We start from the raw sequence: 25,617 nt of genomic DNA on the forward strand, positions 1-25,617 counted from the left end.
TGCCTTTATAACCACTGACCAGAATACTGAGAAAATACACATCAAAATATTTTCTCACATGCTACATTAGTATGGCTGCCTACATGATTTAAAAAAATAACTTTCCAAAGGTCTTTCTTATTTTATTCTTTATTCCATCTGATCATCTAGCAGTATCATCTGGTCAGCAAGGCAGATTCATGCTTGTCTCAGGAGAAAACTTATGTTCAAAATAATTTCAAAGCATAGCTTAAATTATACTTCAGGTGCCTAAGGCCTATTTTAGTATCAATACTACATAATGTTACATAAATTTTAGATTTTAAATTATTCAACAGTACTAAGGATTCTACTCCTAAATGAGTAACAGATTCAAGTTTGAAAATATTCCTAATAAAATATCTGTGTATTAGCTCCATTCTAGGTCTTATCAGAATCTTTTATCAATCAAATTAAATCTCCCCACTCACAAGAGATGTGGTAATAGTAACCAATGTGCAGAAACTTAACTTGTACTAAATGACTCTGTTATGCAATGCTTGAGAATATGCACATGTTATTAACAAAGTACCTTAGCCCACACCCTCAGTTTTAACAGAGACATCATTCTTAGAACTGTGAACACACCACTCTGGATTTTAAGGACTAATAATACTTTCGCAACTATGAATGTAACTTAAAAGAAGTACTTTATAATTAAAACCAATACTTAATCTATGTGGGTTAAGAAAAGTTCTGAATTTGGAATCAGATGAATGCTAGCTTCGAATCATTTAACCTCTCTGAGCCTCAGTTAACATTAAAAAAAAATCATTAATAGGAAATTTTGCTGTCTCTACATAATAAAGTTTTGGAAAAATCACAAATAATATGAGAAAATTAATGATTAGAGTCAAAAGACAAGACTTCTGAACAAACCAATATTAGATCAAACATTTATTTTTTGTGTTACAAAAACAAAAATAAGTCCAAGCAGGTAATGAAATAAACATTTTTTTAAGTGTCCCCCCTGGGTTCTCTGTTCCAGAATTTAGTAAACAGTTCAAATTTAGGTTGCTTCAACATTTCTTCTGGATGCTATGAGGTCTCCATCTTATAACCATGTTTCTCTAATTCAGCTCTATAAAAAAACACAAAAGAACAGCATCACTAGACACTCAACATAATGTTAATAAAATCTTGCTTTCCTATTAGTAAACATGTTTTATATTCCTTATTTTTCTGATAAGTCTATTTATGGAAGAACTGTCAGGGATTTTTTGACATTTTTCAAATACTGTATAATTATTCTGCTCGTAACATATTTAAACATAAATTTTAAGACTCCTTAACCATATAGCTAAGAACACTAGACACTGCTATCAAACTTTCAGCCATCTTATAATCATAATACTGTTATTTTCACATAAAGAATAAACAAACTGTTTTTCTGTTGACATATATAGTGCCCTAACCAAAATAAAAATTATTAATCAAATTTAAGGGTGTGTGAGAACCCAGACTGTATAACTATACATAGAGAAAAATAAATATAATGAATATTAAATAAAATTCTACTTTCCTAATTTTAAATGTGGATTAAAATATCAAAAATGTATATTGGTATAAATATGAACACTTTAAAAATAAATTTTTATAATTTTAAGTAACTTTTTAAAGCTGAAATTTCAGGAGTTCCCGTGTGGCACAGTGGTTAACAAATCCGACTAGGAACCATGAGGTTGCGGGTTCGGTCCCTGCCCTTGCTCAGTGGGTTAACGATCCGGCATTGCTGTGAGCTATGGTGTAGGTTGCAGACGCGGCTCAGATCCCGTGTTGCTGTGGCTCTGGCGTAGGCCAGTGGTTACAGCTCCGATTTGACCCCCAGCCTGGGAATCTCCATATGCCGTGGGAGCAGCCCTAGAAAAAGGCAAAAAGACAAAAAAAAAAAAAAAAAGCTGAAATTTCAGTCATGATTTGAGAATGCCAACAACTATTGATCTGCCTTGCATAAACATTTGCACAAAAAAGTTTAGCCCCATAATCAATTTCAGGTATTTAAACTATAATTCCAAATAACACCATTGACTTATCTGCCTCAATTCAGATTTTATAGATTTTATAAAAGTTCACAACAAAATTATGTGAAGTCCAATCTATGCTAAAACACTACACAAAGGTAAAGTATGATTAATGTGCCTTACCTACATCATTACATCTAAGATAAAAAGACATTTGTTCCCAACATAATTAAGCTTGGAAACTACCACACTACCCAATGTAAATGCAATGCAATAAATACATGGTAGGGATGATGAGTAATATTTATTATTCATTTCCCCAAACTCCTTCACTTCCTTAAAATTTTTAGGTATTTATAATACAAATACTGACCTAAATTTAAGTCCATGAATAATATTAAGGCAAGAGCTTATTCATATTAACCATCTTTGTCTTCTGCTCAGGTGTAGAGGACAGTATGGACTGGTGGTAAAATGCTGGATTAGGAGTCAAGAGATCAGTACAAGTTTCTGACTCTATCCCTTTCTTTGCTAAATTTAACTGAAGTATTTCCTTTGTCCTCCACAGCCCAGGAAATTGAAGATTATAAGATCTGTCCATGTTTCCTATTTAAAACGGAAATAATTTTAAACTTTCTTAAACAATAGTTTTGTGCTGCCTTTAACAAAGTCAGTGTAGATTATTCACATTCACTCTTTATGACAACAAAAAAAATCCTAAATTCAACTTAATTTTTGGTAATAAGTTGTCAAATCCATCCAGGTTTGTGTCTGTTTGCTTTCTTGACAGGTGATAGCCAATTACATTTATAAATTGTTTGCAAACACAAAGGAGATGATGAGATATTTTTCATTCAGCTAAATTCTCAGAAAACATGAAAAGTTCTTTGCTAGAATTCAGGATGTGTATGAAACCAAAAGGAAAGTAAGTTGAGGCCACTAAGTACAAAACACAAAAAAGACAAAAAGGGAAGAAATCCAGCACAACTGGATCTGTATCACAGAACACACACAGTGAATGTATACTATTTGAAGCAAAAACAGCAACATTCCTTTTACAACAAAACAACAATATGACTAACAGCTACTAGGAGGTTTCAAAACGCTTATTGTCCAAGAAACTACTCTGCTCTATAACAGTGGCTATATCCAACATGGTAAATCAGGAACTATAGAGGCTTCTTGGAATTTTTATGTAAATGTGATGAAGCTCAGAAAAATTTCATAATCCTATTTCTATTGATATGTAGATAAATGTTTTAGAAGCAGCAAAAACAGAATGACTTTTAGTTATTTGGAGACACTGCTGGCCACCTTCTTTCTACTTCTACTTCTTAAAAGTAAATTATACTGAAAGAGAAACATGGAAAATAGAAGGCTAAGTACTTGCTAAGGACATGCAGCTAAATAAGGGAGATCCAGGCTGGAACAAAGGGAATCTGACTGGCTATAAAGTATAAAATGCCTCTCCAAACTTAGAATTAGGACTCAGTCATATCAGAAGACAATAAACCGGAGTTCCCGTCGTGGCGCAGTGGTTAACGAATCCGACTAGGAACCATGAGGTTGCGGGTTCGGTCCCTGCCCTTGCTCAGTGGGTTAACGATCCGGCGTTGCCGTGAGCTGTGGTGTAGGTTGCAGACGCGGCTCGGATCCCGCGTTGCTGTGGCTCTGGCGTAGGCCGGTGGCTACAGCTCCAATTCAACCCCTAGCCTGGGAACCTCCATATGCCGTGGGAGCGGCCCAAGAAATAGCAATAACAACAACAACAACAACAACAACAACAAGACAAAAAAAGACAAAAAAAAAAAAACAAAAAAAACAGAAGACAATAAACCATGTTCTTTACTATGGCTTGTAATACCATATTAAGTGCCTTAATGCATTTTACAAAGACTGAGAACATCTTCCTTCATAGGAGACTTGTTAATCAAGATAATTTTTATTTTTCACTTTTTTATTTTTAAATTTTTAACTGAAATACAGTTGATTTACAATGTTGTGTTCAAGACAATTTTTAAAAGAATATAAATATTTGAGACTGCACTGTCCAATACAGTAGTCAGATGTGAAATTTATTAAAATTAAACAAAATCAGCTGCACTAGCCACATTTCACATGCTCAACAGCCACATGTGACTAGTGGCTTCTGTACTGGACAGTAGCTTACAGAACATTTCCATCACTACAGTAAGTTCTACTTGACAGCACTGGTGATATATCAACAAACTTGTCTGAAAAAGAAACTCATGACACAAACAGGGAAATAAAAAGAAAACCTTATCCACTAATGAAGGTATCAACATTTATATACTTATGGAAATTCACAAACCTAGAGAAAAAATGTAACAGAGAACATAAGAGGACTGTGAAAGTGTATCATAAAAGCAATAAGCCACAACGAAAATATGGATAACACTCTATTGCCAAACCAGATAAAAGGCAAGATGTAGTAGTGACAAGAAATCCAATTATCAATACATTTACTAAAAGTCCCCAGATAAAAACCAAAGTATTCAACGTCTTGATTTAATTGTTAAGAGAAAGGTGCTATTTTCTAACTAATGAAAGCTACACATCCCCCCACCAAATGAAAGATAACTTCCCCCCCACCAAAGACACTCTGGAGAAAACTGACTCTTTTGAATAGCAAATGAAGAAAACTCATTTAGCCTCAACTTTAAAAATTTCAAGAAGATAAAAGAAAAGAAAAAAAATGATATATGATATATGATTAAGAACACAAATTGGGACCAACAGAGTTGTAAGGTCTGAAAATAAGTATTCTAACAGCATAATATGATTATAATAAAAAGAAAGGAGGGATACATTGGGGGAAAAAAGTAGGAAGGTTTTCTCTGATGTGGCAAAATAAATCAACAAAAAATAAATACAAAAACAAAGTGGCAAAAACTTGTACATAAAGAATTAATTTAATTCCAGAACGGAATGAGATCTGTAAAAGGAACAACAAAAGGACTTTTGAAAGCCATACATGGCTAAAGAAGACTAAGAAGAGATAGAACCAATGCTCAGAAAAGATCTTAGCGAAAAACCAGATTACTGTTCAATAGCTATTGTTCTTAACTTGTATATAAAACTGCAAAAAGAAAAACAACATCATTAACAGAAAATTGAAAACTAAGACAGGTGAGACATTCGAAACTGCATTAACATAGTTTAAAGGCTCAAAATGAATAATTACATCTCTGGGTACTAAAATCAGAGTCAGCAATTCTGAGAAATCATGGAGATTTGTAAAAGAACCAGAGTTAACAATGAAAAGCAAACTGTATATTTCCATAAAAGGAAGAAGGATATGGCTTAAACTGCCTTGTTTCTGGCAAAATACTAAAGAGTCTTTCGAATGTAGGGGTTTTCAACTCATAAAAAATGCAGTGTAGAACAAATGCTACTATATCACTACTAAAAATAAATATTAAAAACAGTATACATTATCTCACTCTTTTAAAAAATGTGCTAGAGACTAGGAAATCAAAAGACTGCAATTTAACTTCTTTATCATGATTTGAGCAAAGCACATGACAATCTATTTAGGTATTTTTATGCCCAAGACATAGATACCTATGAGCTGAATAAGAACAAAGTTAGAGAGGAAAGAACTGCCTCCACCAATAGTGCTGTCATAACTGGATATTTACATTCAAAAGGATAAAGTTGGGGAGTTCCTCTGAGTTAAGGATTTAGGATTGTGGCTCAGGCACTTCTGCATGCCACAGGCAAGGTCACCAAAAAAAAAAAAAAAAAAAAAAAAAGGTTGTACCTCTATTTCACATTATATACAAAAATTCATTCAAAATGTATGGATGACCTAAAGTAAGAGCTAACATTCTGAAGCTGTTAAAAGAAAACATAGGGATAAATTTTAATTACTCAAATTTGGCAGAGAGTTCTTAAAAAGCAGATAAATTGGACTTTAGTACAAATAATACTACGAACAAAGTGAAAAGACAACCTAACAGAATGGGAGAAAGTATTTGTAAATAATATATCTCATAAGGGCCTAGTACCCAAAATAAAAACCTCTTACAACTCAACAACAAAAAGACGAACTTTGAAAATGGGCCAAGGACTTGAATAGATATTTCTCCAAAAAAGATACACAAACAGACAACACACACATGAAAAGAGGTTCATCAGTGTCATTAAAGAAACTGCAAATCAAGGAGTTCCTATCATAGCGCAGCAGAAATGAATCCGACTAGGAATCAAAAGGTTGCGGGTTTGATCCCTGGCCTCGCTCAGTGGGTTAAGGATCTAGTGTTGCCATGAGCTGCGGTGTAGGTCACAGAGGCAGCTCAGATCTGATGTGGCTGTGGCTGTGGCTGTGGCATACGCCAGCAGCTATAGCTCCAATTAAACCCCTTGCCTGGGAACTTCTGTATACCACAGGTGCAGCCCTAAAAAGCAAAAAAAAAAAAGAAAAAGAAATTGCAAATCAAAACCACAATGAGACACAAGTCCATATCCATTAGAATGGTTACAATGGAAAAGAAAAAGAAAAAATTTTGGTGAGGACCTTCATACATTGCTGGTAGTAATGTAATAAAACCGTCCAGCTGCTGTGAAAAACAGTTTGATGGTTCCTCAAAAAGTTAAAGAGAATCACAATACGATCCAGCAATGCCACTAAATTCCCCCTAAACTGAAAAAATATTCACACAAAAGCATGTACATGAATGTTCACTGCAACACTGTTCACAAAAGGCAAAAGCTGGAAACAACCCAAGTGTCCATCATCTGATAAATGGATAAACAAACTGTGTCATATCCATACAATGAAATATTATTCAGCTATAAAAAGGAATGAAATACTGATACATGCTACAACATGGATGACATTTGAAAGCACTATACAAATAAAAGAAGCTTGACACATAAGGTCACTTATATGATACCATGAAATATCCAGAAGAGGAAAATCCAGAGACAGAAAGCAGATCAGTGGTTGCCAGGGACTGGAGAAAGAGAGGAATGCTGAGTGACTGCTTAATGGATATGGCATTTCCTTTTGGGGTGCTGAAAATGTTTTAGAATTAAACAGAGATGATGGTTGCAAGACACTGTGAATATACAAAATGCCACTAAACTGTACACTTTAAAACAATTTTATGTTATATAAAATTTTACTTCAATCAATCACTTAGGTAAATTTGTACATAAATATGAAAAAGTACACTCTCATCACCTCAATCTCTCTTCCAGTTTGAGAATCACCAGTATATTGGTTTTGAGCACTCTAGGATTCTAATTTCTGCTGAGTTTCCAATACTGATAGAAAATTAACTTTGAGAGAATTAAACCCACAAGGACCAAAAAGAAAAGAGCAAATATGCTTCTAACTACTTTTGTAAAGAGACTAGAAAGAACAAAAGTTCCATGCAATTACATAAAGTATTCATATTTAGGAACACAGGAGATGAAAGCAATATATCTTACTTTTCATAATTCAGAAACATATTTCAAAGGTCAATTATCATATTTAAGTTACATATTCCCTGCTTACAATTAATACTAAATTATATAAAAATCTGGCTTAAAACTTACCGTAACTGATTGGAGAAGTCATCCTCTACATTGTCATCATCCCAATTATCCTCCCAGACATGTGCATCTTCATCTTCATCTAAACCAGCCCAGTCTAAAAATAGAAACAGATGCTGTCTAAATATTCTTCATACATTATTTCCGTAAATGCAAAAACTTCAGAAAGCTTGCTACCTGAAGACTCTCTCAAAACATCTAAAGCCGTCTCTAGGAGAAATGGTAATCATCCTCTCATCAATCATCTCAATTGATGCTATCTTGTTTTCTCGATTCTTGAATTTGCAAAGAATCTAAAACAGTAGTTAAAACAAAAAAATTCTATTTGCCATGAAAATTTATTATAACTTCAGTAATATTTACTTTGCTGATTTTTACTTGGGCTAATTTTTATAAGTCTATTATGCAATCTTTCAAAACACAGCACTAACAACACTAAAGTGAGTTGTGTAGCAAGAAGATACAGGCCTGGAATTCAAAACTTCTAAACATAAAAATGGATAACATACAGATAATAAAATGCAGACCAATATTTCCTTACATATAATTATAAAATTGTTTTAGAGAATGTCCTTACTAAGACATGCATGCTGAAATGTTTGAGCCAAGTGACATTTTGTCAAATTTACTTGCAAATGCTTCTCAAATATATATCATTTATATTTTATACACTGATATAAATAAAGCAAATATGACAAAATTTTAACAACTTATAAAACAGGTATTTGTTGTCCTCTATTTAAATTAAAAAAAATTTTTTTTCTTTTTGGTTGTGCCCACAGCACGTGGAAGTTCCCAGGCCAGAATTGGAACCCTCACCATAGCAGTTTCAACATGGGATCCTCAACCCGCTGAGCCACAGAACTCTCCTCTTTTTTAAAACTGAGGTATAACTGACACATAACATTATATTAATTTCAGGTATTACAATATAATTTGACATTTGTACACACTGAGAAATGATTATGAGAAGTCTAGTTAATAGTTAACATCAGTCACCAACATAGACACAAAATTCTTTTATTGAAATATTTACAATGTTAAGTTTCAGATATACAGCAAAGTGATATATATTATTTTTCAGATTCCTTTCCATTATAGGTTATTACAAGATATTGGATACTGAATACAGTCCACTGTGCTATAGTCACCATGTTGTACATTACATTCCCAGGACTTATTTTTATAACTTCAAGTGTGCAAGTGTATATCTTTTGATTCCTTTATCAATTACACATCCTCCCCCATTTGTCTTCTTTTAAAAATTTTTCTGTAAGGTTCAAACTTTCAAAATTGAAATGTGGGGAGAATCATTGTTTAAAAAATCAGCTTGGCAATCACTTTTGGAACCCTTCACTATTCTCTCTCCTCCTCCTTTCCTTCCGAGATTAGGTCCTCTCTCTGTGTCTATAACAAAACACCTACATACTACACAATCATAATTATCACTTTATTTGTCAATCTCCATTAATAGCATCTGAGCTATTTGTCTTTATATTCTTACGTTACAAACAATACCTAGCATATGCACAACCAGTGGCTGTGAAAGATGACAAAAAAACAATTAGATCCCTACCCCTCCAAAAACAGTAAGTATGAGTTATACAAGCTCTTAAATGTGTTCTGGTAGCTTCATCTTAGTAGTTACTTATTAGAAACATGGTTAAGAACATTTCAACCTAAAAACAAACAAACAAACAAAAACCTCTCATTAAGAAAAGGTATGATTTAGGCTTTTCTCATTAAAGCACAAACAGATCTGAGCTACTCCACAATGGTTCATGTGGGTATTTATTCATTACATTATGTAATGTAATTACACTTATTAAAAAAAATTTTAAACCCATATGTCATCATCATGATTTAAGAATAGAAGATAATACCTCCATTTACCTGGTCCCCCAAACCAGAGTCTTGGAAGTCATCTTAGCTATCCTTTCTCCTTCAATTCTTACCATCATTCATTATGTCCTTTTCATTTCAGCTTCCAAGTCTCTTCCTCCCCATTCTCGCTGCCACTGTGTTAATTCAGGCAGGATTATTCCCTTCAAGGACTATTTACTCAGTTCTTTTTTTGTCCCCTCCTCCCCAGTCTTGCACATTCGATACCCATCTTCCAGTGATGCCCAAAATGACCACCACCATCTCTGTAAGTTACCATTTCAAATCTTCAGGTAGGAAGCATATTTTATTAAATTTGCAACTTTAATGTCTATAGCTGAGTGCTAGGCACACAGTAGACACTCAATAAAATGGTGGGTTAATGGAAGTAGGCTTCTCAAGTTCCCTTCTTCTGAGTGGTCAATCTCTAGAAAAGAGAGGGCAGTATGTGGTTTCAATGAAGCCAAGAGTATACGTTTCAAGATAGAAGAGACCAATAATATCATGTAGTATAGATGAGTCATGTAAAATTCTCAACTGTATTTACTGTAAGAATGCTTTTGAGAATCATGATCATTGAATGATCCTTGAAGAGTTAGATAATATGGGAAACTTCTTTGAGATCTCAGTGCCTGAAACGATGAAAGCTTCTCTTAGGGAATTTATTTCGGGTTGCTACGAAGCTCAGTGAAATATACACTCAACTCTACTCATTTGTATAGGGAATGTATAGTCGTTAATAAAAATGTCTGATAATCAAAAATACTGATTTTTATCTGCATAAATGTTCGTACATCTTGCAATAATTATTACTATTCTCAAAAAGGAAATATTGTTAGGATCTTAATTCAAATCCTATACTATTCTCTGAGGTCCTTAACAACAGTAATACTTAACAATACTAAATATTAATTACATCTCAAAATTAAGTTTACTGGGCTACAGATATCCTTAGATGTTCTCCTTTCCTAAAGAAGTACCTCGAAATTCAAACTGCAAATTTTTATTCTGTTTGTGAATCTACCTATATTTTATAATGAGAATAGATTAAGAAGTTAAAGAAAAGGAACTCACATTAAGGATTTCCCTCAGTATATCAAAGAGTCATCAGAAAGCTAATGCAACAGCATCTTTTAAAGTAGTGTATCTATGGAGGTACCTTAGAAAACTATGCATAGAACTATCATATGACCCAGAAATCTCACTCTTGGGCATATATCCAGACAAAACTTTCCTTAAAAAAGACACATGCACCCGCATGTTCATTGCAGCACTATTCACAATAGCCAAGACATGGAAACAACCCAAATGTCCATTGACAGATAACTGGATTAGGAAGATGTGGCATATATACACAATGGAATACTACTCAGCCATCAAAAAGACCAAAATAATGACATTTGCAGCAACATGGATTGAACTAGAATCTCTCATACTGAGTGAAGTAAGACAAAAAGCGAAAGACAAAAACCATCTATCACTGATATCTGTAATCTAATATACAGCACAAATGAGCCTTTCCACAGAAAAGAAAATCATGAACTTGGAGAATAGACTTGTGGTTGCCGAGAGAGAGGAAGTGGGATGGATTAGGAGATTGGGGTTAATGGATGCAAACTACTACTTTTGGAGTGGATTGGCAATGAGATCCTGCTGTTAAGCACTGAGAACTATGTCTAGTCACTTGTGACAAAGCATGAGAGTGAGAGAAAAAAGAATGTACACATGTATGTGTAACTGGGTCACTATGCTGTACAGTAGGGAAAAAAATTGTATTGGGGAAATAATAAAAAAAATACTGTTTCTACCACCAAGCTAAACTGAAAAAATAACATTTCTGAACTTTATAAACTAGCAAAGTGACTTCCTTAAGAGTTAATCATTATTGGGATACAATAGTACTGTTACTCTCATATTGTAATTACAATCAATAATAAACTGTTTACTATATGCATTGCTATATATAAATGTTCTTTTTGTTCTTCTAAGAAGAGAAATCTCAGAACGAAGGGAGATATTTTAAGGCAAAAATAAAGGGGGCAGAAGTTATAGCATTAAGTGTATGTGAGGGGAAAATTAAGTAAATATGCTATGGGGTACAGCCTAAAATCAAATTTTAAATTAAAAAGAAGTTCAAACAGTAGATATATTTCCCTAATACTAAATCACCAAAAGTCAACTACATGATTTTAATTTTTTAATTAAAATTAAATAAAGTACTTCAAATCACAGAAATTCAGATTCTTGTATGTTGAATTTATAATGGAAAAACTCAATCCACTATCTCTTGCAGCAAGTGAATAATGACTATAATGCTATTCCTCCACATTCCCTCCAGTACTCCTACAATATACACCTCTAAGTTATCTAATAATATTAATAGACAGTTTAGGATTGTTTATTCTGTTTTAATGACACTAAGACCTTCCAGTACAAAAGATTCACATGAAACTATTTTATTAAACTGCAATGTAGCAAAGTTTGGCTATACACACACACATATAAATATGTGCGTATATATGTAACATACACACATATATATATATACATTTTTTTTTTTTTTTTTTTTTTTTTTTTTTTTTTTTTTGGCTGTGGCTGCAACATGCAGAGTTCTCTGGTCAGGGATCAACCCTGCCTCGCAGCAGTGACAACACCAGCTCCTTAACCTGTGCCACCAGGGAACTCCTGGCTTTATACTTAAAAGTTCTTATAAAATGGCTAAGACTGAAGATTATTTTATAGAATACTAGAGATTGAGGAAGCCTAAGAGTTCATGTACAGCATACCACTCTTTGTTCGACTACCATTACCAGTACCAAATAACAAAGAAAGTAAAAATTGCCTTTCAAGAAAATATTTAACTTTTTTCTACCATTATTTCACAACCTCAAATCCTAGACCTTAAATATATTTGGGTTGAGTCTAGAAATAGTAATTGTCGAATGAAATACTTGTTTTACTGATACTTAAAGGAATCTTTATAAAGATATTTAATAGAGTTCAATGTTCCACAAAATAAATACATTACTACTGGTAATATGCTCAAGTAAAGGAGGTGACAATAACTCAAGCCACAACTGAACTTTAAGGTTCTAAGACATCAAGCCTAACATCAGCCTGTACCAATTCTAACTAAACAGCTTTCTAAATTTTTAAGGAAATAATAATATGTCAAAGATTCAAGTTAGAAATATCATACAAGAATATTTATTTCACATTTCTTTGCTAATCTTGTAAACCCTTTCCAGAACAATAAAAATACAAGGCCCACAGGAACTTTTAATCTAATTATGGCATGATCCAAAATGTCAATTTAAATATTGCTATTACTTGATATCATTCAAATATCTTTAAGGGGGCTGTAATTAACTTTAAGAGACTAAAAAATATATACTTGTCAATTTGTACCCGAGTGCCTCAGATTCTTGAACAAGAAACAAGAGATTCAGTAACTTATTTTGTAGGAGTTCCAATTCCATTCATAAAGGCTAGAAAAAAATTAAAAATAAATATGGGAAATACTAGTTTGAATGGTGTATTTTTAAAATTTTAAGACTGGTACAATTTTTAATTTATCAAGTTGAATTCTGATGATCATTTAGCATAAGGATTAAGCATTTCTCCCTCTGTTAACAACCATCTTATTACTTTAATGGTGAAGAAAGGAAAAGGAAGAAGGTAGAAATAAAGTCCCAAGAATAAGAAAATGGCTCATGCATGGAGTGGAAACTATTGGGAGCGAGATTTTAGGTAGAATACACACACAAAAAGATTCATGACAACAGTTCTACATTTCTTTGGTATTACTATATAGTAGTACCTTGTAATTATGACACTATTGTGTATACAAAGACAAACCAAATTCTATAATCTATTTTAGGTGGAATTAAAGAGTTCCTTTATTAACTAGGAATATATAGAAATACATCACGTAAAAAGTTAAGCAATAGGGTGTAACACCCTCAAATTTACTTCCAATACTTATAAGTCCTCCATTTGGTACATATGTTATAATATATTTGTCCACGATACATGTAAACTCAACTAAATGGCTGTGTAACATAAAAAAACATGTGACTGTTGTAATCTCTGGGCTTTTGCTGACTTCTCTAGCAATACATCTCTGAACTGTGTTTTAATTTTCAATTATAACACTGTACTGATAACCATGCAATATTATTTAATCACTTACTTTTAAAGCATTAAACCCCAAAACAGTTTTTTTTGAAGAGCAAATAATAAAATCAAACAAGGATACCTGATTTATGCCTAATGCCTTTCTTCAATACATAGATGACTATAAAGTACACACTTTAACTTCAACACTAAATGCACTGCCAGGATTATGATTAATCATTTAAATAACCACAGCTGTGTTTACTTCAGTGTGCAGGCCTCCAGATGTGTACTGGTAAAAAAAATTACCATATATTAAGAAGGCAGAATTGGAAATAACCAATAACAGATGCCTAATACATAAGTGTCTAACAATTCTAAATTATTTAAGACTTTGCTCCCAAATCTGGCTTTGTTCACATTTGCCAGTGAGAAGTACATCTGTGACTAACTTTAAATTTCAAATATCTGAGTCATCAAAGACCCATACACAAGAGTCCCATCATGGCTCGGCAGTAACAAACCAGACTAGTATCTGTGAGGATGCAGGTTTCACCTCTGGCCTGGCTCAATGGGTTAAGGGTCCAGCGCTGCCATGAGCTTTGTTGTAGGTGGCAGACATGGCTTGGATCCTGAGTGGCTGTGGTGTAGGCCGGCAGCTACAGCTCTGCTTTGAACCCTAGCCTGGGAACTTCCATATGCTGCAGGTATGCACCCACCCCCCCAACAAAAAAAAGATCCCACATGCTACATCTAAGTGTCACCCTGACATTTAAGTGTGAAAAAGGGTCTTCTCCCAATGTTTTTAAAACTAACTCTCCCCACCCTCCAACATACACTCTGGAAAAAAGTAAAGAGGAAATCCTGTTTATACCAAATAGAGTTGTAAATGTTTTATTCTACAATGATTTTCAGGAGCATCAAACTCTCATTCATTCCTTAACAGTACAGCTATTCTGAATATACACAAACTAATCTCCAATAAAGTTTCTTCAGATAAAAAATGTGCATGCCTATACAGAACATTACATGAAGAAAATAAAAAGAAACAAAGGATTAAGTTCAAAAAAGTTCTGTATACTCAACAATAGGTGAGTGTAAAAGAGAAGTTACAAATAACATCTTTACACTCGTGAATATGATAATGAATCAACACTAAATCTAGTCATGCTGAGATAAATTTAACGTGTTCCTGCTTAAGCTGTGTAAAACTGATTAAAATTTTTTATAAAATTTCATTTCTGTAGGTTTTCATGATATAAAAGCATCTACGTACCCTACAAATGTAACGTCTAAGCAGTGGCTGAGAAATTACTACTGGCATAGCACCATTATACTATACTATATTTTCTCCAATAAGGACCAAAAACTTCAGTGGGGGAACTTCAGAGTAAACAACCAAAAGCAGGTCATAAATGATGGTGCTGCCAGACATTGGTTTAGCTTCAGTTGTTTGCGGTCTGGAGTCTGAAACAGAGGCCCAAAACAATTTACATAACCATTTATAACTTTTCTTACATTTTAAAAAAAGGAAGTTCTTACAATTCTTTTCATCAATAATTATATATATATAATATACATCAGGACGATTCTACTACAAAGTCATGATGACTTTGGTTCTCTCTGTTGATTAATGCTCTTATTTCTCTTTAATTCTATAAAATTCCCCAAAGCCATTACTTACTCTCATCTTTTCCAAGCCTTCATGTCCCACACTCATTTTGAGTCTTTCTGGTCCTTTGTATTACTGAGTCAAGGGTATCTAATATGAACTCCACTACTGATCTTCCATTTAGCCTTGCAAGTGCAAAATCACAGTCCCTCCTTTCTTCTTCTTCCCAACACTCCATATCAAACCAGTTGCCAAAGCTCCCTGTTATTCTTGCATCACTCTCTTCACTTCTTCCCTAATAACATCTATTTCAGGCCCTTAGCCTCCACCTAAGCTATTTCAACAATTTGCTGATTAGCTTCCCTGACTTTCTATCTTTTCAAATTAATTCTGCTGAGTTAATTTTTCCTAAACTGCCTACTGCCTAAAGGAAACTTACATCAAACAAACCAAAAAACCCCACTTCTCATCTAACCAAGGATAAAGTCCAAACTGGTCATTTGGCTTAAAGCCTCCCATGATTAGGCCCCAAAGTACCTGCATTTGCAACAACGATCTCACGGCCAAATGAAACACACATACACACTGATCTTCTACCTCCAAGCGTCTACTCCTCTCTCCTTTTTCTGGAACTCCTTTCCTACATTTCTACCTTTTGAAAGCTTTGTTCATATATTGCTGTCTCACATGGTACACACGTGGAAATAATTTTCCCTTCTTTTCAAGTGCTATTGCACTCTCCTATCAGTTGTTTAATCCCTAACGCCATCACCACCACCACCACCACATCACCACCCCCCACTGAAACCAAGCGAAATCTTACCCAAAGATACTCAAAAGCACAGTTGCTCTGATCTACTTGGGGGTGGGAGCCCCACTTCCCAAGAAAAGCACCTGCAAAATACTAAAAAGTTCAAGTCTGGTATGAAAACTACAGATCCTATCTTCATTAACATTTATATCACTAAGGTCAAAGACAAATACTTACCTAAAAAGTCAAATTTGCCTCTGCAGCTTCTAGTTAACTACGTCCTTGGTAAGTTATTTCACTGGGCCCCAAGTATAAAGCCATCATAAGGCTGCTATGAGGATTATGTAAGACTATCTAAAGCACTTAGGGAGTTTCCCACCGTGGTACAGTGGGTTAAGGATCCAACACTGCCACAGTTGTGGCATAGGTTGCAGCTGCATTTCAGATGCCATCCCTGGCCAGGAACTTCCCTGTGCCACAGGTGCAGGGGGTGGGGGGATGGGGGTAGGGATGGCCAAGAAAAAAAAAACCAAAACCCTAAAACCAAGAGCTCTTATTTAGCACTGATAATTGGCAGCTAGATTCATTCTCACTCTACACTTTCTACTGGTGGATTTAGAGGAAGCACTCTACAAACATACATCTGGTGAATAAATCACTTATTATGTGCTAGTCACTCCAAGGAAGCTTAAGGGGTGAGGGAGGTAAAAAGAGAAACAGGTCCCAGAATAAAGACAACAGTACCATTTCTACCAAGCATTACATCAGCAATAGAACATAAAACTAGGAAAAAAAGATACTTGGTGAATTTTTTTAACACTTCAGAAAAGTACAGCTTTTGAAACTTTTATTTTCCCCTCACTGTTTTCACTGCTCATCACATCTTTCAATGAGTTATATTTTAAAATATTACTTAGTAACACTATCAATATTAGTTAAACCATAAGTCACAACTGCTTAACACTTCTTTATTCCATTGAATCAGTTAAATAACTAAACATATAGTTTTTCAAAGTATTTTTTATTGTTTAATATCCTGAATCATACATACTTCTCACAACCCCCTTGCAAGCACTAGTATCTTGATTTGGGGGGTTTTCATCCCATTGTATTTTTTCATACCTCTGTCCATCTGTATGCATCCTTAAACAAGAAATGCTACCGTGTTATGTACATATATTTTTTCTTTTTAGGGCCTCACCTGCGGCATATGGAAGTTCCCCGGGCTAGGGGTAGAATTGGAGCTGTAGCTGCCGGCCTATGCCGTAGCCACAGCAATGCCAGCCCCGAGCCATATCTGCAACTTAGGCCACAGCTTGTGGCAATGCCAGATCCTTAACCCACTGACCAGGGCCAGGGATTGAACCTGCATCCTCAGGGACACTCGTCAGGTTCTTAAACTGTTGAGCCACAACAGGAACGCCTGTGTTAAGTAGCTTTTATTTTACATGACTAGTAATACTATTTTTAAAGTACTTTTGGAAAAAATTTTGACAATTTTTTTAATTTAGAAGTTTTTAATATTAAAAAATAATCAACCCACAAGCTCAACAAGCTTAATTTTGGATACATCTAAAATTACAAAATATTTGTCGAAAAAGGTTCAAATTTTAAATACATACCAAACATAATGCAAAAATCCAAATCCCTAAGTAGCTTGGTGGGGGGATAGAACAAAAAGGGGACTAATGTTTATTGAATACCATATTTATGCCAAACTTTATGCTATGCACTTTACATACATCATTGTTACAGAATGAGTCACCTAACCCCAAAATTAATAAATGGAAGCCATAACCACCCCCCCAATGTGATGGTATTTGGAGATGAGGCCTTTAGAAGGTAATTAGGGTTGTCTGAAGTCATGAGGGTAGAGTTCTCATGAGGAGATTAATGTCATTATAGCAAAAGACTCCAGAGAACTGCTTTCTCTTTCCACCTTGTTGAGGACATGGTGAGAAGGCAACAGCTTGCAACTCAGGAAGGGAACCCTCAACACGTACTGAATAGGTTAACACCTTGACACTGGACTTCTTAGTCTCCAAACTGAGAAAATAAATTTCTATTGTTTAAGCCACTCAGTCTATGGTATTTGTTATAGCAGCCGAAGTAGATTAATATAATCATATAATCCTTACATGACTCTAATTATTATCCACAAATTACATAAAGAAACTGAGAATTAAGGTAACAATTCAAGGAAAAACATAATGGTCAATCTCACTCAAAGAAATCAATCCAAATCAAAATGATGTAATTCCATCTTCATCCCTTAGGCTTGTAATGACTAAATGTTTAATACGGAGTGCAGGTAACCTTAGGAAGAAAAAGGTGAACTGTAGGGGGACATGTTACTTGGTGTATCTCTTGTAAAAGGCAACTTGAGAATACGTCAAAATTCAAAATGCACTTGGTCCTGAATGAGGTGTTAGAGCCCAAGCAGAGCCAGACAGAGTGAAAAAGCCATCCAATGCTGGAGGAAGGAGACAGTGGCCTGGCATAAAATGTTGACACTAAAGTGGGATAAGGAGAGGATCTGTGGGTGGAGGGGGCAAAAAACATTGATTAGGGAGGAGAATGACCAGATAGATAGTTACAAATGTGCAAAGAGAAAAAACTAGGTGAACCCTGTGGTGTTTAACTATAAATTAGAGGTACCTATGTGAATTCATGGTTTTATCAAACACATATATAAATAGATGTAAAAGTATATATGTGTACACATATTTATATATTTTCTAGTTCTCTCCACTGAGAGGGTACCAAAAACAACTGGAGTTAAGAGCTTGCCTTCCAAATATCATTCTCCACCAAAAGGAATACACCCTAAGGGAATGGCTGATTCCAAGACTGGAAAAGTATAAGATTAGTTTGTAATATCTTCTTATGCCAGAATGCTACAAAATGCATAATGATGCTGACATATCAAATGTTCAGAGAAGACAGCCTAATGGGATTTCCCCATGTTCAAATCTGGGATAATCTGAGGATCAAAATAAATAGCAGCAACAAATTATAATCCATTAAATGAGAATTCATGAGTCTGTACTGATATTAAAAAAAGTAAATGAATACACTGATAGTTTGATAAGGGAAAAATGTATTTACATAGTTTCAAAGTCCCTCCAAATAAAATACCTATTAACTACAAAGGGAAAATGAGTACTCTCACAATGGAGAAGTCTCACAGACACACCTTAATCAAGTTAACATAATCAGCAATAGAACAAATAAGAACAATGTTCCACCTGATAAGATGCAACACATACCACTATGATATTCCTGCCAAGATGCAGAATCTAAATCTAATCATATAGAAACACGAGACAAATCCAAGTTGAGAAACATTCTATAACTGGCCTGTAATCTTCAAAAGTGTCAAAACCACAAAAGTCAAAGATAAACAGAGATCTGCCCTAGACTAAAGACAACTAAAGAGACAGGACAACTGAATGTATTTTAGGATTAAGACATTATTGAAACAACTGGTGAAACTGAAAGGGATATGTGGATAGATAATAGTAATATATCTGTGTGTTAATTTCCAATTTCGATGGATGTACTGAGGCTATTTCTTTGTAGAAAATACACATTAAAATATCTAAGAGTGCTGAACATCAAACTGGCAACTTAATCTCGAATGACTCAGGGACCAAAAGGTTGTTTTTGTTATACTTTCAATTATTTTGTAAATTTGTGATTATTTTGAAATAAAAATTACATCAAAAAAATTAAAATGAACCTGCCAATTTGATTTAGTAATTTCCTAAAAATTTATCTTATAGATAAGTATGAAGACAAGGATGTAATATACATGAATATGCACTGCAACATATTCTGTAACAGAAAAACAAACATAAAAACAAGCAAACAACCTAAAACTACCTAGATATCAACAGATATCTATAGACTATTTAATATGCATACAATGGACTAATAGTACACAGCTATTAAAAAGCAGGAGGTAGGGAGTTCCTGTCGTGGCTCAGCAGTTAATGAACCTGACTAGTATCCATCCATGCGGATGCAGGTTTGATCCCTAGCCCTGTTCAGTGGGTTAGAGATCTGATGCTGTCATGAGCTGTGATGTAGGCTGGCAGCTGCAGCTCTGATTCAAACTCTATCCTGGGAACCTCCATATACCACAGGTGTAGCCCTAAAAAGACAAAAAAAAAAAAAAAAAAGCATGAATAGGACTTCCCTGGTGGCCTAGCAGTTAAGGAGCTGGCATTGTCACTGCTGTGGCACAGGTTCAATTCCTCGCCCAGGAACTTCTCCATACCACAGGTGCAGCCAAAACCCTTTTTTAAAAATAAAAAAAATAAAAATAAAAAAAGATTTAAAAAAGCATGAGGTAGATGTTTAATGTGAACATATATCTAAAATAGATAATGTAAAAATAAGAGGACATATTTGTATTTAGAGGACATATAAAAACACACACATATACATGCGTGTATGTATATATATAAAAAAATTCTGGAAAGAAACTTTAAAAAACTATTTAACAGTGGTTACCACTGAAGTATAAGAAATGTTTTTGGGGAAAGGTGGGGAGAAACAGTGTTTTCCCTTTTAAATGTACACCTTTTTACAGGTCTAAATTTTAAATAAGGCAGTTACTTGTACTATATATTATAGTGCAAAAATATTTTAAAGACTTTAAGTAACTAGCACAAGTAGATAAGTTAAAAGTGGTAAATGGTGGATTTTGTATCTTGGTCTGATCTTAAGATTCATCATGCTTATTTCATGCTGGGGCTCAAAACCTTTTTCTTGTATATAATTACCATGAGTAGGACATCCAATAGGCACTTTTATCATTCACTGTACTTATCTTTTTTCTTAAAAGATTTTAGTAACATGAATTCTTCATTTCTTGCTACCTCCATGAAATTAATTTAAAGATGTAACATTACTATTTATGCACTCATTATGTTACATTTAATAACTGAAAACACCAAAGCCCCTTTTGGCAACAGGTAAACTGACTAGTGCAGTATCTGATGTAGTATTAGCTATATCTGCCTTCTACATTTAAGATTCTAAGGAACCCTTCTGTTGACGATTTAGTCCAGTTAGTATCCAATGTTCATGTATTTCTCAGTGGTATTTTTCATAGTACAATTCTTCTTTGTGCAGGACTGGTCTATGCATAGCAGGCACTTAAAATCCTTGACCTTTACCCACTAAACGCTGATATTTTACTTTTTCACTTGTCAAATGAGTGTGATATCCAAAAATACTTCCCCGGTTAAGAACCACTATAAGATGTCCTACTTTGTTAGGCACAGGCGATAGTGACTCAGTTACTCCAGAATGCTGGCAGCATTAGGAAAACACCAGCCCACTTCAGATAACACAGCAGTTCCACTAATTATAGAAAAATCAGACTACTTAGTACAATAGTATTCTTTTGCAAACACTATTGCTTCTGAAGGCAAACTCAGGTTCATTTTAAATTTTCTTTCCCCTCAAAAGGAAAAAAAACCTCTCAATTACAGCATAGGAATAAGAGAATAAAAGAATTTAAAGGCCCACTTGTTCTCCCTATTTTTACTCCCATCCACTTCTAACTGTAAGAGAGATGAGACGAAAGAAAATATTTTAATATCTTTTCATATATATCTAATGTGAAAAACTGAAGTTTCAGATAAATTACAGAGTATTTCAGTTTTAGACCCCACTCTACTACTACTAACCTAGCAGTATGATCTTAACAAGTTCTAGCTTGTCTAGACTTTCAGCTGCTTTCCAGTTCTAAAATTCTAACCATGTCAAGCCTCCAAAATTACATTAAAATCATTCCCAGAATGCTGATTATCTTCCAATAAAGCCTATCCTCGGTTAAATAGTCAACAAACTGCAGAATTCACAAAGATCCTAAATGATTTTTAAACAGTTCCCACTTAATAACAGATTACACACCCACCAATCAGAATCATGAAGTGTCAATGTAACATAGGTCCACAGTCTAAATAAAAAAGGAGCATTTGTTCCCTTGCATTCAGAGGATTACCCGTACATGCTACACCTCAAACTGAAGAAGAGCTATTCAGAAAAAACAATTAAGCCTCCATGAAAACACATTCTTAGTTTCCTTTTTAAAACACAAATTCCCCTTCCTTAGAAAGACTTAACTGACATCCTACCAAGCAAGACTGGGATGAGATATAGCAACAATACTCCCAAAAGATGGACAATCCTTTGGTCAAAACAGGGATACATATTTCAGTAATCTCTTTCATGTAGCAGGCTCTTAAATGCAAACTACCCTAGGCAATGGACATCATCCACTTTCTGGAGTACAGAGATCCAAGGAGTCATTGAAAGTAAGACCTCCTTTAGAGTAAACAGATGATTACAGGCAATTTTGAGTTGTATCTGTTAGTGAGGTTGTCAGTGGCATATTTACCATGAGGACAACCACAAGAGAAAGTATCTCCAAAGAAGGCAAAGAACTTGGAAAGTAATACAGGGCATTTGAAAACTCAAATACTGAAATATTCAAAACACGCCAGTTCCAAAGTACAGCTTTGCCAACTTTAATGTGCATATAAATCTTTCAGGCATCTTGGTGAGGTCCAACCTGATTCAGTAGGTCTAGGATGAGATGCTGCATTTCTAACAAGCTCCCAAGTAATGCCAAAATTGCCAGTCCATGGATGACACTTTGAAATGCCACTAGACCAAAGAATTTAGGAAATGTACAGTTTCAAAAGACAAATGATTCTGTATTTGTCCAATTTTTTTTTAATTTTGTTATTTATCAGAGCAGTTGTTATTGACAAATATGTATTGGTTTCACCTAGAAACTAATTCTGTATCCAGAAAAACGTCATGAATTCAAATTAACATGTAAAGAAAACCCATCTGAATTACAAACCAGAGAAGAAACATACAAAAACCTGAACAGAACTAAGGCATTTCAAATGTTATTTCTCATTCTATATAGAAAGTTTCCTAAATGAATTAGATTCTACACATTCAAACCTAATGAGGACAAATTTTCTGTAAGGTTACCAATAAATATCAAATTACTTATGCTAATAAACCAGTCTGTTAGGAGACCTTTGTTGTCAGAAAAAAATATTCTTTGCTTTTCCTTTTAACTTTAATGAGTTTTTCTTTTTTTTTTTTTTTTTTTTTTTTTTACTACCTACCAACATTTTGAACAAACTGACATTCACAACATAAGCTTAGTATAAGAACTATATATTCTGCAAAAGCAAAAGCTGATGAAATGGAAGTTGAAAAAAATCATGTGTATCATCAGGTACAGAACTATCTTTTTTTTTTTGCTTTTTAGGGCTACATCCTGTCTGCAGCATATGGAAGTTCCCAAGCTAGGGGTCGAATAGGAGCTAGAGCTGCCGACCTACACCACAGCAACAAAAGATCTGAGCCATGTCTGCGACCTACATACACCACAGCTCACCGCAACGCCGGATCCTTAATCCACTGAGGTATTAATATACTAGAGTCCTCATGAATACTAACTAGTTGGGCTCATTACCGCTGAGCCACAACGGGGAACTTCCAGGCACAGAGTTATATTTATATCCTTTTGAATTGGTTAAGTCTAACTACTTATTTTAAACACCGGTCCACCCATTCTGACAAGTATTTACTGACCACCTACAAATGTCCCAGGCACTTCACTAAACACCAGAGATTTAGGTTTAAGTTTGCTTGGGCTGAGGACTCAGGAAGACCTTTCAGATCCTGAGTTGACCACTTCATGGCAAGCTTTATATTCTCTGAGTCTCTGGAGTTCCCAGAATGGCTCAGCGGAAATGAATCTGACTAGCATCCATGAGGATGCAGGTTCGATCCCTGGCCTTGCTCAGTGGGTCAAAGCTCTGGAGTTGCCATGAGCTGTGGTGTAGACTGCAGACATGGCTCTGTCTGGCGTTGCTGTAGGTGTGGTATATGCCAGCAGCTATAGCCGACTGGAATATCCATATGCCATGCGTGGGGCCCTTAAAAAAAAAAAAAAAAAAAAAAACAAATTTTAAAAAATCTCTGAGCCTCAGTTTCCTCAGAGTTGTGGTAATTAGACTGCATGATGTAAATAAAGAGCCTAACACTGTATCCTGCACATGAAAAACAATGAATAAATGCTAACTATCTAAAACATGAAGTTTAAGTTCAAAGTGTATCGTAATCTCAAGCTAGTTTTCTACCACATAACTCAATGTTGGAGAATCATGAACCAACCTGAAAGTGAGATAAAGAAAACATGTCTGGACAGATAAATCCACTACCCAAACAAACACCAAAGATCCCCACAATACATAATGAATCCCAGAACTGAAAATAAATGTGCTTTGAGTTAGTTTATGAGTTTGTGTAGTATGCGCTCTAATGTCTTTTTCAACTAAACTGAGCACAGTGTAAATAAAAAGAACAAAACTTAGTTATGTGGTTTTATGTAGAGTAGGATCATGATGGAATACAACTTAGGACACTTTTAATGAAGCAGTAATTGCTTAGTGTAACAGATTTGTACACCATTAACCACAATTCTCCTGCTTCAGAAAGGCCACCCAATAGTAACCTCCTTTTCTTACTAGATAAGTATTTATCCTAGGTATAATAATTTGCCAATAGAGCCAATAATTCCGAAAAACTAATTGGCACCAAACAGATCTAACAAACAGAAGCAATATAAAGAGTTTAAGAGCGACAGTGTCTATTGAGCCAGATGGCCATCATTTCTAGCCAATTACGAGTTTGGGCAACTTTCTTACCCATTCCAAGCTCCAGTTTTTTTTTTTCTTTTTTTTTTTTTTTTATCTGAAAAACGGTAATACCAGTATCTACTTGCTTGATTGGTGAAAATGAATTCAAGCAAAACACTTAGACTAGCAACTCAGTCAATATTAGCTATTTGTTGTTACCTACTAAGAGAAACCTAAAGTGCCTCTTGGTAACCATGATGCTAATAAAAATGTTGACGTTTTAGGATCTTATAAATCCTTAAACTTATGTTTCTTCGATGAAACTGATCAAAAACGCGTGAGGAACAAGAGGAAGGCAATCACGTGTACTAAGCACCAACTTAATCCTCCCAAACTACTTAACAGGCTTCATATGTAAAGCCCTAAAAGTAAGTAGTACTGGCCTAACCAGGAACAACAACTGAATCCGGAAGGTTTAAATGCAAAGGAAGGCTGCAAAACCAAATTAAAAAATAATAAGGGGAAAAGAGGTTAAGTAGACACGAACGAGGTGGCGGGTAACCTGTTTGAAGAGTAATACTGGACTAGGGGAACCAGGGTCACCGTGGCTTCTTCCGATGAGGAAGCAAAAGGCGTTCGGCCTCACGGATAAGCTGAGTCCCATCGTGACACACTGACCCTAAGCCGGCCGCGGAGGGCCAGCAGACTGGGTCCACACCTTCCGCGGGAGCCGCTCCGCGGGACCCTTCCGCCCACACTGCCTCTACTCAGGAGGCCTGAGTCACTGCACGCGTGCCCAGAGGCCGCGGCCCAGCCGGTTACCTTCTGCAGGAAACTCCTCGAACTCGTCGTCCTCCTCCAGGAGACCCAAGTCTACCGGCTGTTTTTTCTCTGACATCGCGACCCTCGGTTCCCCAAACCTCTCAGGCCAGTGGAAAAGTTGGAACTCTCACTCTCTCCCCGCAACAGCCACGGCGGCTGCTCCTTCCGAGGCCGGCTCTACCATAGAGACGCGGGAGACGAGCAAGG

The 25,617-nt window shown here is 35.1% G+C and overlaps 1 long non-coding RNA gene across 1 annotated transcript; it reads right to left on the reverse strand.

Moving 5' to 3' along the window:
• Positions 1–902: 902 nt before the first annotated feature.
• Positions 903–25,600, reverse strand: LOC100524330 (SEM1 26S proteasome subunit). Its single transcript, XR_305553.4, has 3 exons — positions 25,411–25,600; positions 7,548–7,641; positions 903–1,099 (listed from the first exon to the last, which is right to left on the reverse strand). It is a non-coding gene; the product is annotated as an SEM1 26S proteasome subunit (long non-coding RNA).
• Between the last annotated feature and the right edge of the window lie 17 nt (positions 25,601–25,617).

This window comes from Sus scrofa, chromosome 9 (assembly GCF_054392235.1).
Source record: "Sus scrofa isolate SSC_HxYL_T2T_F1_AM1 chromosome 9, Sscrofa_HxYL_maternal_Yorkshire_Landrace_v2.0, whole genome shotgun sequence".
Classification (NCBI taxonomy): Eukaryota; Metazoa; Chordata; class Mammalia; order Artiodactyla; family Suidae; genus Sus; species Sus scrofa.